This window comes from Mesocricetus auratus, unplaced genomic scaffold, assembly GCF_017639785.1.
Source record: "Mesocricetus auratus isolate SY011 unplaced genomic scaffold, BCM_Maur_2.0 Super-Scaffold_4256, whole genome shotgun sequence".
NCBI lineage: Eukaryota > Metazoa > Chordata > Mammalia > Rodentia > Cricetidae > Mesocricetus > Mesocricetus auratus.
Genome location: NW_024429182.1, coordinates 17851304 through 17863803, shown reverse-complemented (window position 1 = coordinate 17863803; position 12500 = coordinate 17851304). Strand labels below are relative to the sequence as shown.

The 12500-nt window shown below is 40.0% G+C and overlaps 1 long non-coding RNA gene across 2 annotated transcripts in view; it reads left to right on the top strand.

Moving 5' to 3' along the window:
* Window positions 1-12500, top strand: part of LOC121139976 — a 43871-nt gene that overhangs the window by 19986 nt on the left and 11385 nt on the right. Inside the window, exon 3 of one of the 2 annotated variants that reach the window (XR_005876764.1) lies at window positions 7392-7651. The exons of the other annotated variant lie outside the window; for it this stretch is intronic. This is a non-coding gene — a long non-coding RNA (uncharacterized LOC121139976). Of the gene's footprint in view, window positions 1-7391; window positions 7652-12500 lie in introns of those variants that run through there. 2 annotated transcript variants of the gene reach the window in all.

The following is a 12500-nucleotide window of genomic DNA, read 5'->3' as shown; positions in this document are numbered from 1 at the left end:
ATTCTAAGCCAAGATATCTATAAATTATATAGGGTGGTTTAATTCCTCAGTTCCTACCATAATCCAATGTCTCTCATCAGCTGTCATTCATTCATCAGCATTTAAAAAGTTCAAAGTCAACAAAGCAACATAAAGGATCCAGGCACCCTGTGTATTTCCCAATCTTTTGTGATATATATATATATATATATATATATATATATATATATATATATCTTTATTACTTTATTCTTTCTTTAAAGATTTTATTTAAGTCGTATTTTTCTTAATTATCCTTAACAGTTTAAAATAACTTATTAGCTTCCATAAGGTTAGGATTTGCTGGGGTAGGGCTCACAAGAAGGGGCCAGGGAGCCTTGAGGCTATCATTGTCCTTGACAAGTTAATAGGCACCAGAGCCATGTGTTAATGGAGGAACCTCAAGTTCCTTTTGCCAGAGATAGGGAGAATGACTCCCTTTTTTAGCAAGCAGGGGCTTTCTTCAGTCCCCTGAGGGAATGGGGCCTTTGTCTAAATGCCTGACCTTGGGAAAAGGACTTTGTAGTTGGAAGTTTCTTTCTTGCCTGATCCTGCAGCTGTTCAGTCCCAAAAAAACCCACAGAGGCTTACATTAATTATAGACTGTTTGGCAGAAGACTCAGGCTTCTTTCTTTTGTTTTTTTGTTTTGTTTTGTTTTGTTGTTTTTCGAGATAGGGTTTCTCTGTGGCTTTGGAGGCTGTCCTGGAACTCGCTCTGTAGACCAGTCTGGTCTCGAACTCACAGAGATCCGCCTGCCTCTGCCTCCCAAGTGCTGGGATTAAAGGCGTGTGCCACCACCACCCGGCTTTTTTGGGTTTTTTTTGTTTTTTTAAGATTTATTTATTTATTTATTATGTATACAATAGTCTGTCTGCATGTATGCCTCCAGGCCAGAAGAGGGCAACCAGGATGGTTGTGAATCACCATGTGTTTGCTGGGAATTGAACTCAGGACCTCTGGAAGAGCAGTCAGTGCTCTTAACCTCTGAGCCATCTCTCCAGCCCAAGACTCAGGCTTCTTGTTGGCTAGCTGTATCTTAATTATTAACCCATATTTATTAATCTATGTATCACCATTTGGTCTCGGCTTGCCAGAGAATGCCTGGTGGCTATAAGGTGCCTCCCTCTAGACACTGATTTCCTGCCTTCCCTCTCCCCAGATTTCTCCTAGTCTGGTAGCGCCACCTGTACTTCCTGCCTGGCTACTGGCCAATCAGCATTTATTAATCAATCAATAAGAGAAACATATATTCACAGCATACAGAAGGACATCTCTTATCAGGACTTTATAGTTTCCTCTCTGTTAAGTTTGAGCCTTTAAAAACTATTTCTGAATTGAAGTTCCTTTAGTATCAAAATAAACCTTTTAACTCATAAACATGGACTCATGGAGAGATTGGGAAGTTTTTGGTTCCTTTTATAGTAAACCATTACAGAATATAGCAGTGTCTTATATGACTCAGTTTATCAAAATCGCTTAAGCTTAACAAAATTAGCAAAAATAAGGAGGCTAGACATACATTCTTCAGCATGAATAGACCTTAGGTAAGGAGAGACATTCTCTAAGCCAGTGTTTCTCAAGCTTCCCAATACTTCCCCCTTCAATAATGCTCCAACTACAACGTATAATTCCTGTTGTTATTTCACAACTGCAATTTTGCCATTGCTATGAATCTCAATGCAAACATCTGACATGCAGGTGGTCATAGGTAACCCCTGTAAAAATGCCTTTCAACCCCAAAGGGGGGAGACTCATAGCCCTTTGCCAGACTGCTTAGGTCATTTTCTTGCTGAACTGTAAGATAGGAATATCCCAGTTTCTAGTGTTTCATATTTAATGCTGATAGATGTGGGCTTCATTTTTAACCTCTTATTTATTTTAAACTTAAAATGTTCCTTAGCCTTATAAATTTAAATATTATAAGAACTTCCTTTAAAAATACAGTTTTTAAAATTTTTCTGTAAAACTCTAAAATTTCCTCTTGAAAAAATGTTTAAAATCTCTCAACTGTGTGCTCCTGCAATATCAAAAATAAAGTACCCTTTATTTACTTCAAGATCTAGAAAACAGGGCATAACCACAATCTGCATAAGACAAAACCAAGCTCCAGTGTTGCCAACAATCTGAAGCTCAGTATCTGGCATTCATTGACAATCCTTTTGGTTTTCTTGAGAGGTTTCGATCACCTCTTTGGCCCCGTCCTCAGCAGAGTACACACAGCTGCCTTCTAGATCCCAGCCAGCTCCGTTTCCTTGTGGCTGGTGCTTCTGATGGCTGTCACACGGCACCCGCATTGCCAAAACTGCTAGGGTCCACCATAGCAACTGGGCTCTCTGAGGAACTCTAGCCCTGCCACACATTTGCAAACCTCAGCTGTTCCCCATGACCCCTTCATGTCTTTAAAACCATTGTCACGTGGGTGACTCTTAAATTACAAAGTGTAGCTGCCAGAGCACGGCTCGTTCTTGCATATTAAAGCATGAAGGTGTGGATTCAATACCTTATAAAACAAACATTGCTTTTAAACCCTATCTTTCATAAACCTCGTTTTCAGGACAGGACAGGAATTACCATGCAAAAAATCTATCCTAATCCAAAGTATCTTGGAGGCCTATGTTCTGTCCTTGAAAGCCATACTTACTCCACATGGTCACCTTTAATCACATGACATCCGTCTTCTCTGACCCTAGCAAAGATGGCAACCAGCCATGTGGCTGCCTAAAGATAGTAGCAGTCCAAGATGGAGTCATACCTGTGGTTCCTTTAAAATTACCCATGCCCAGATTTTTTAATTATCAGCTCCCAGTGTTATGGTTCTAACTTTTATTTTTCAGATTTTATAGATTTTTACCATATCCAACAAAATAAACTTGCAAACCTCAAAGTACAGAATGTTCACATAAACCAAGTCTAATTATTATTATTATTATTATTTTGGCCGTTTTGCTTTGCTTTCTTTTCCCTGTCGTGGTGCCCTGTGGCTCAGACTGACATAGGACAGAGAAGAAACTTCTAAACATGCCTGGGTCTATTAAAGGAAGAGCCATAATCCAACTCCAGAGCCAGCTTTCCAATAATGAAAAAGCATAAAACAATTTTAATGTTATCCACACCCAAAAGATATCTGAACTCCTACTAACCTAAATCCAGTGACCAGACAGCTCACAGATAAGTTCTGAGCCCTGGTCACAAATGCAGCCACGTAGTCACTGGCAGATGGCCCATGGAAATAGCAAAAATATCTGACCCTGCTTGAAACAAAACTCACAAACACACCAAAAAACACAGACAAAACTTCCCAACAAGCATACACAACTTTCTTGAGAAATAGACTGGCAAAACTTTCCAACAAGACAAATACAATTTTAGGAAATAAAACTTTCCAACCAAAACCAGAACTAGATGGGTGGGCACTGTCTCACTATATGCCCTGGACAGGAGAATATTGGAGTCCTGTGAAACCTCCTCCACATTCCAGAAAGTCTCACAAAACTGTGACTCACCAGGAGGCCTCTGTAGATGCTTGCTGCATTCCTCAGCCTGGAAGTTCACTCTGATAGACCAGGAACTGAAGGCAGCCTTGAGCCTTGAACCATCTAAAAGCAGGTGCCTCCTGAAGCAGCCCCTCAGGCCCCCCTGAGTTCCAGAGTGTAGGTCCAGCTTTAGAATTTGGGTGGTCTGAATCTCACTGGGATGCAGACAGACTTTTCTTGTGCCGGAAGCCACTCCCAAATAATCACTCAGAAATGTAATATTAATTGTAAATGCTAGGTTGATAGCTCAGGCTCATTACCAACTAGCTCTTACAATTTTAATTAGCTAATTTCTATTAATCTACACATTGCCATGTGGCTGGTGGCTTTACCTGCCCTCCAGCATGTCTTGCTCCCTCTACATCTCCTGGTGACTCCCCAACTCTGCCCTTCTTTCTCCCAGAATTCTGAGTTTGGCTCTCCCACATAACCTTATCCTATTCCGCTATTGACCAGTCAGCTTCTCTAGTAAACCAATCACAGCGACATATATTCACACAGTGTAAAAGAATATGCTATGTCTCCCCCTTTTTGTTTAATTAAAAAGGAAGATTTTAACTTTTTAATACAATAAAATTATATACAACAAAAATAGTTATCAAGTAAGAATTACAGTTATAATATCTAGTTCATTTTTCTTTGGCAAAATAGGGGAAATATTATCTATTTTATCTGTGTCACTCCAAAGTTTTATACCCAATTTATCTTTTATCATAACTAAAAAAAAACTTTAATCATGACTATCTAGTCTTCATCTCTGCCAAATACCCCAGGAGGGTGAAATGTTACCTAAATGACAGGGACATCTGGCTGCCTGGACAGTCAACACTAGGTTCTTCTGTGACATTAGAGCATCTAACTTTGGTCTACAGGTCTAGAATATCTGACAGACTTTTCTGAGAAGCAGGGAATTTTGAAGGACTGTGCTATGGACTGTCCTACCTTGTCTTGGCAAAGTCTAGTAGTCACTTTCTTTTGTATCCAGTTTGGACAGTAACTGTCAGTAATTGAGGCAAGGGCAGTTTTTTGCCCAAATGGCTAGATTTTCGCCAAATGGAAGGCAAACTCCATTTGAAGTTTCTTCAATGCCAATTATCTTCTCTAAGGTAAATTGATACTGCCAGGAATAGATGTGTCTCACTGTCATGAAAAGATTTACATTATTAGGCATATTAAATACCATTTTCTGTAGGTGTTTGAAGGGTTTGAAGACCATCTGTCTATCTAAATATATCTGTGTATGACCTTGAAAACATCCCTAATATAACTATATGTTTGATATTATAGATGACTATTAATCTGTATTTTTAATTATATGTTATATTTTAAATGAATTGCACAAGTACAATACTCTAAACAAGAGAAGAATCATATATACAGTATAACAAAGTTAACTTTAAATTTGTATCAGTAAATCAAAATCCATACCAATATAGAATATTTTGAGATGAATAGTTTTTCGGATAAAAGTAGATTCAATAATCTACCCTTTTATCTCATCATGTTTATCTTATAACCCCCTTTCTTCTTTCAGTAAGAGATCTTTGAATTTAACTTCTTTGTTTAGTTTTCTTTTCCTGACCCCCTCTTAAATGATAAGAAATACACATTCTCCATCTGGGGGATATGGGCATTATTCTCTAGACTACTTCCTGTTGTTTGTTGGCACTGGCAATCTTTGGGGGAACCTTGCGATAATTGTTAGGTCTTGGTTGGAATAATTAGTGAGGCTCGGCTGTCTTAGCAGCAGCCTTGAAACTGTCTGGATGCTAGATCACCAAGGCCGTCAGTTTTCAATGGTGTCTGTTCCCCTTGTTCTGAAAATATATAAACTTCTAAAGGTAACATACATTACATGTATGGAATGTGTGATGTGTACAAGTCAGTTAAAGATGATTTTATTTTTTGTTTGAGCACATAAAATAAAAGTCACAAGTCTTGTAGCTCTTCTAGGTTTATTTTTTTACGTTTGTAGCCAGAATTCTCAGGGGGTCTTCTTCAATCAAACCCGGTCAGGGTTGTAAAACATTATTTTAAGGTGCATCACTCTTGTTTATGCTCTGGAATGTTTGTTTAATGATGCAGAGATGTGTTGGATTAAATAAAATTCGCCTGCGGTCAGGAGGCTGGGTCAGCAACAGGCTGACAGGAAGTTATAGGGAGGAGCCAGGTGGAGAAGGGTTTGTAAGGGGGGCAAGAAAAAGCACGAGGACTTCTTGGAGACATAAGGGGGTGAGCTGCTTGCTGTTCAGCCTCTCTGGGAAGCAGGACTCTACCTCAACCTTTGAGTCTTCAACATTTCTTGTTCTTGTTGTTTTTCTTCGAGACAGGGTTTCTCTGTGTAGCTTTGTAGACCAGGTTGGCCTCAAACTCACATAATTCCACCTGCCCAAAGGTGTGCGCCACCACCCCTCGCCAAGTCTTGAGTTCTTTAGAAGGACAGAGATATAAATAAGTTTCCTTAGTGGCTTTGAAAGAGTCTGTGCTTGAGGGACCAGAACTCCCCCAGGCTTCTGCTCTTGTGGCCTAGCTGCTGCTGGTAGCAGTGGAGTGGCAGTTGCTGAATAGGATAGCTTAAAAGTCAGCAACAATTAAAAGAGAAAAACAACAGATCATCTTTAACTTTGAATGAGACCATAACCTTTTATCTTCTGTGGAAATAAAAGCAGAACCTTTTCCCCAAAGTAACATATCTTTTGACTTCCATTTTGAAATCAAGTCCCTTTAGAAATATGTAGGTTGGTTTTATCCAGCAGCTTTCATAATCAAATGTCTATTAGCAGCTGTTGCTCCTTCCTCAGCAGTTGAACAATTCAAAGTCAAAACAATAGTATACAGTATCCAGACTCTGTGTATTTTCCATCTTTACATGGATTTTTTTCTCTTACATTACTTAACTCCCTTTTTAAGGACTTTGTTTTATTATTTTAAAAGCACATTTTTAAATCTAAGACTATATGTACTCTCTCTTCTTTCTCCAAGCCTATGTATATTTTTAAACACACTGTAACTGGTTTAGAAGTTTGTTTGTTTCTGTCTGGGTCTATTTTCCTAAACATCTTATTGTCTTTTGATCGCATGAGGTGAATCTTAAACTGCTATGTCAGCTTCCAGCATTGCTCAGCTTAGCCCATGATGGTAGCACAGGTCAATAGCACATGTGGTTTGCAGCTGGCTCCTCCCACAGGCAGTTGCTGGGACACAAGGTTGGCATGAAAGATATGAGGCTAGGAGACTGCATTTGGTTCTATTTCTGTGCGTTTAGAACCTGTGCATGACCCTGAATGTTGGACACCACCTGCAGGTGGAGTTTTCCTGTGCTGGCAGTCGCTCCCAAATAATCACTCAGAAACTTAATGTTAATTGCAAATGCTCAGCTGATATCTCAGGCTTATTACTATCTATTATAATTTAAATTAACCTACTTCTGTTAATCTATGAATTGCCACACGGCTCGTGGCTTTACCTGTCCTCCAGGCTGTCTTGCTCCCTCTGCGTCTCCTGGTGACTCTCCAGCTCTGCCCCCTTTCTCCCAGAATTCTCAGTTTGGCTCTCTTGCCTAACCTTATCCCATTCAGCTATCAGTCAGTCAGATTCTTTATTAAACCAATCACAGCAACATATATTTACACAGTATAAAGGGACAGTCCTCCAGAATGTTAGACCTGCCGATCAAGAAAGAGACCACTACCACAGGGTAAAGCCAAGCTTTAATTAAATACTAGCCAGGTGGATGGACTCTGGCCAGGTCCATACCCAGGTTCCTGGGAAATGGCCCAGAACCACAGTCTGCTTCAACTTAAGTAGGAAAAGCCATAATTCATTGCATTTCCCATCAGGTCCAATCAGAGGCAAGCAGACATCCTGACATACCTCCAGCTACATCCAATCAGGGGCAAGTGTATATTCTGACCTCGTCCCCGACTGTGAACCTCCCACCCACGTGTGATCAAGCTCATCCAGTGCAGATGGGTCAAACAAGCTTGTTCCGGGAGGAACAAGTGGCTGGTTACCGACAGTAAACTATAGTCTCCAGCATTTCAAGAACTTTCTGTCCTTGGGCGATCGGAGGCATTTTGTTTCATGGATCTCTAAGGCACAGTAATTACAACTTAAAATGTGACTTTGGCTCTCACAGCTCCTCCAGAACTAGCTGGCTCCGTTGCTTTTAGGCCTATGACAGTGACAGAGTTTCATGGCAGAAGGAAGCTTCTCAAAACAGAGCTCTCAGACCAGCGTTTTATAGTAGAGGAAAAGGTTTGAAGGCTCTGCAGCTTAGACAAACCCTACTGGCCTGCAGGATCAAAGTGTCCCCTGCCCCCGGGAGAAATAAGGTATATACAAAAGGGGGGGGGGCAGGATACTGTCCGCATTCTGAACATCTCGGATGTGACCTCCAGGACACCAGTGAAGAGAGAAGCTAATGTGGACTCCACCAGACTCCAAATATTAACTATCTGCTGCTTATATCTCTATAACCAACCCACCTGCCAGTGTTTGGCAGAGCATGCTGAAGTGTGGAAGTGCTAAAAAAAAAAAAAAAAAAACAGTTGCTGTTCCTGTTTCCAGAAAGAACCACCAGCATCCTGGTTACCACAGAAAACAGATCTACAGAGAGTCCATTCCAGCTCACTGAAATGAATTAAAGCTGAGTCATTGCCTTGTGACGACCTGGGTGTTACAGGAAGTAACCACCAGGGGGCACACTTTCATCACTAGAAAACCCTGGTCTCAATTCCCAGTTTGGGGGGAGAATGGAAGCCCTCAGGGGTTGAGGAGGAAGAGGAACACACACTATTTTTCCTTTGCATACTTCATACCTAAACGTTATTTGTTGTTTATTGACGGAAGTATTGACTAAGACTCCTGTGGGGAATGCTGGCTTGCAGGATTCCCCCTTTGTTTGCTCTAACGGGAGTGGCTACCCAGACCCAAACAGTATGCTGGGATTTCTCTTTCTCAGTCTTCCAGAATCCCACTTGGTAGACTTAAGACTATTAAGTTGTTGTCTTAAGACTATCCCTAAAATAAAAAATAAATAAATAAATTTAAAGAAGACAGAAACTGCTTCTAGAGAGGAGCTAGTGTGTGTTTTACTTTCTCAGCCTCCAACCAACAGTGGCGATGTCGGCCAAATCCCTGGCTGACTTTTCAGACAGAAGGCTCCCTGCTCTTCATTCCCGCAGCTAGCACAGCTAAAGTCCTGATGTCAGCAGCAGTCGTGGTGAGGGTTGTACTAACGGTGAATATCTGGCTGTCTCACACCAGTCAAGGTGGGGGAGGATAGAGAGGAGGGAAGACTGAGACAGGAGGATTGCTGCAAGTTCTAGGTCAGCTCTGTCTAAATAACTGAGACCCAAGAGCTGGAGGGATGGCAGAGCAGGTTAAGACCACGGCTAACCAAACATGAACACATGGTTTTAATCCTCAACACCCACATACAAAAGCTGAGTCTGATCATGTACTACAAACGCTAATTAATTAAAAATAAAATTATACTCTTAGGGAGTTAGAAAAACAAACAAACAAAGAGACCCTGGCTCCTAAGAAAGAGAAAATGTGTTATTGGTGGAACTGTAATGTGGTTCCTTAAAAAAATGAAACATGGAAATTCTAGATGGCCTTGGACTGGCTGCTCTTCCAGAGGCCCTGAGTTCAATCCCCAGCAATGACATTGCAGCTCACAAGCATCTGCAGTGGGGTCTGACGCTGTATTCTGGCATACAGGCATGCATGCAGATAGAGCATTCATACATAAAAATACATAAATAAATTAAATTAAAAAAAGAAATACTGTGTGACCCAACAGCTATCGGTGTACCATATTCCCGCAAGAACCAAAAGCAGAGGTGAGCAAACGTGTGCACATCTAGTTTCGTGACGTTATTCACAATAAGCAGAAGGTTGACACAAGTCAATGTCCATCGAAACATTAGTGTGACGTGTGCTTGCAATGGCATAGTGGTCAGCCCTAAGGAGGAATGAAAACTCAAACACATAATATAGATGGACACTGAAAACATGATGCTAAGTGGCATAAAGCAGACTGGAAAGAACAAATATCATTCCACTTATTTTTTGAGATACCTGGAATGGGCATCATCATATAGAAAGAGTTATTGCCCAGGGCTGCAGGGAGAGGCCTTGGGAATGTACTGTTGTTGCACAGCACATTTTCAGTAATGAAAAGCTAAGTCCCTGGATGTGACAGTGAAGGTGGTGACACAACAATATGAATGTGCTTAAAGCCACTGAATTGTGCATTTGGAAATTATTTAAATGATAACACTATATATTATGTAAGTTTTTTTAAAAAATGAAACAAAAAAGGTAGATTCCTGGGTCCTATGCTACTGGCTCCACAGGTTTGGGATAAAGCACAGGGATTCTCAATTTTATTTTGCTTTATGTGTATGGGTGTCTTACCTGCATCTATGTCACATACAATAATTATATAAGGGTGTCCTAATGTGGGAAGGCCTGTGATTATGTCAATAAAGCACTGTTGGGCCAATAGGGAACCAAGATAGGTGGGACTAGGAGTCCAGGAGAACTCTAGGAAGGAGAAACACAGAGAGTCAAGATGTAACGCCATGGGGTAGGAAGCCCAGAACTATTCTCCAGTAAGAGAAATACTTAGATTAACAATTATGGACTAATTACTTAAGTCAGAGCTAGCCAGTAAGAAACAAGCAAGGCCAACAGCTTCATAATTAATATAGCCTCCTATGTGTTTATTTGGGACTGATGCGGCTCAAGAACCAGGCTGGCAGGAAGGCTTCTCTCAAGGAAAAAGCTTCCCTTTACAAAATGGTGATCAGAAGCGGGATTGAATTTCCACACAAAATAATAAAAGCTTTAAAGGAATTTTAGAAACAAAAGAACGGAGAAAAGCATGGGTTTTTGGTAGCAGCATTTTTCTCAGGTGGGCTCTGTTTTGCTAGAGACAATCAGAGTCACGAGGCTTGCTTAAGGCAGTCATCCTGACTCAGCATAAAACAAACAAACAAAGTTCTTTTAAGAGGCTCTGCTAACAATTGAAAGGCGTGTAAGCACAGCTGGAAGTGGCAGTGATCACATCTCCAAGCCGGCAGCTGGAGTCACACTTATGCCTGCCATCTTGGAAAAACTGCAGTTTAAACAGCCACGGTTTTAACAGATAAGACACGTGGCCAGAAAAACATAAAGATCTACAGTAAAGTCAGACTTTGATAAAGAAAAACCTCTAAAGGTTTACAGTGTGTTTAAAAATATATGTAAGATTGAGAGAGAGAGAAAAAAAAAAACGACATAGTGGTAAAAAATAGAGAAGCCGGCTGTGGTGGCGCACACTGGTAGGATTTGCTGCAGAGGCAGAGGCAGGCGGATTTCCAAAGAGAAACCCTGTCTCAGAGAAAAATAAATAAAAGTAAAATAAATAAAGTAATAATAGATAAATAAATAAGCCACGTAAAGATGGAAAATACAGAGAGAGTCTGGATAATGTATACTATTGTGTTTTTCAGTTTTTTAATTGCTCAGGAAGGAACAACTGCTAAAGTACACTTGATTATAAGTGCTGCTGAATTAATTCAACTTATATCTTTTAAAAATGCCTTGACTTCAAAATTCAAGTATAAGGATATGTTACTTGGAAAAGGAGTTTTCATGTATGTTTCTACAGAAAATGAAAAGCTGAGGATTCCTTCCAGGCTTCTGTGGTTTGATGAACCAAGACCCCCGGAAGCAGTGGACCAGGTGTTCCAAAAACTGAAACAGCTAAGATGATGGAGCTTTACAGACCATGAAAATAAGGACTTGTGCAGGTTTCTGAGTTTTGTCATGATCCCCATGGTATGAACAGCGCCCCCTTCCAGCATGAAGCAGTTTGGAATGAGCGACGTCCTGATTCCCATCTTGTTTATAAATCTTTGTTTTCATTTAAATGGGGTAGTTTATAATTGGCTAACGATCACAGCCAATCTCTTTTTAATGGTAAAAAGGGGAATTGTGGTATGGGTATTGTTTTTCATTTATTGATACAAATTCAAGGTCAATTTTGTGATATTTATATTTCTCCTCTTGACTAAGTATTGTGCTTATACTGATCTTTTAAAATGTAATGCATAATTAAATACAGATTATAGATAGTTACTTATAATAGTCAGATCTTATTTTTAGGTAAGTTAGGTTTTCTAGATATACAGAGATATATTTAAGATAGACAGTCTTCAAACCTTTCAAAGACCTTCAGAAAATGGTATTTAAAGTGGTTTAGGGTTTTTCTTGACAATGAGAAATGTCTGCTCCTGGCAGCACCAATTATGTCTGAGAGGAAGATAGACATCGAAGAAACTCGTTATGGAGTTTGCTTTCAACATGGCAAGACTAGCCATTTGGGCAAGAAACTGCTCTTGCCTAGACTGTTTGACTGTTGTTGTATAATCTGGACATGCAGGACCCACAGGAAAGTGACTGCTGAACTCAGTCTTACAGGGTTCCTACTTCATGGAAGAGTCTACGAGACTTTCTGCAGGACACAGAGAAATGACTGACAGACTGCCAATGCAAATGGACAGTTTTAAAATTTCCTGCTTTACTGAGAAATCTTCTGGACACATTGTGGCCTATGGGCTGAAGATGGATGCCCCAACATTACAGAGGAACTCCAGGTGACTGTCCAGGAAGTGAGATGTCTCTGTCAGTTCTAGTGTTTACATATTATCCTTCTGAGGTCTTTGATGGAGTTGAAGACAGATAGTTATAATTATAGTTTTCCTTAGTTATGATAAAAGATAAGTTACATATAGGACTTTGGACTCACAAGAATGAGATAGATGATATTTTCTTTAAATCTTACTAAACGCTGATAGACAAAATATTGTAACTATGTTCTTACTTGATAACTGTTCTTTTATATATAATTTAACTATGTTAAAGTTAAGACCTTTATTTTTGTTTAGACAGAA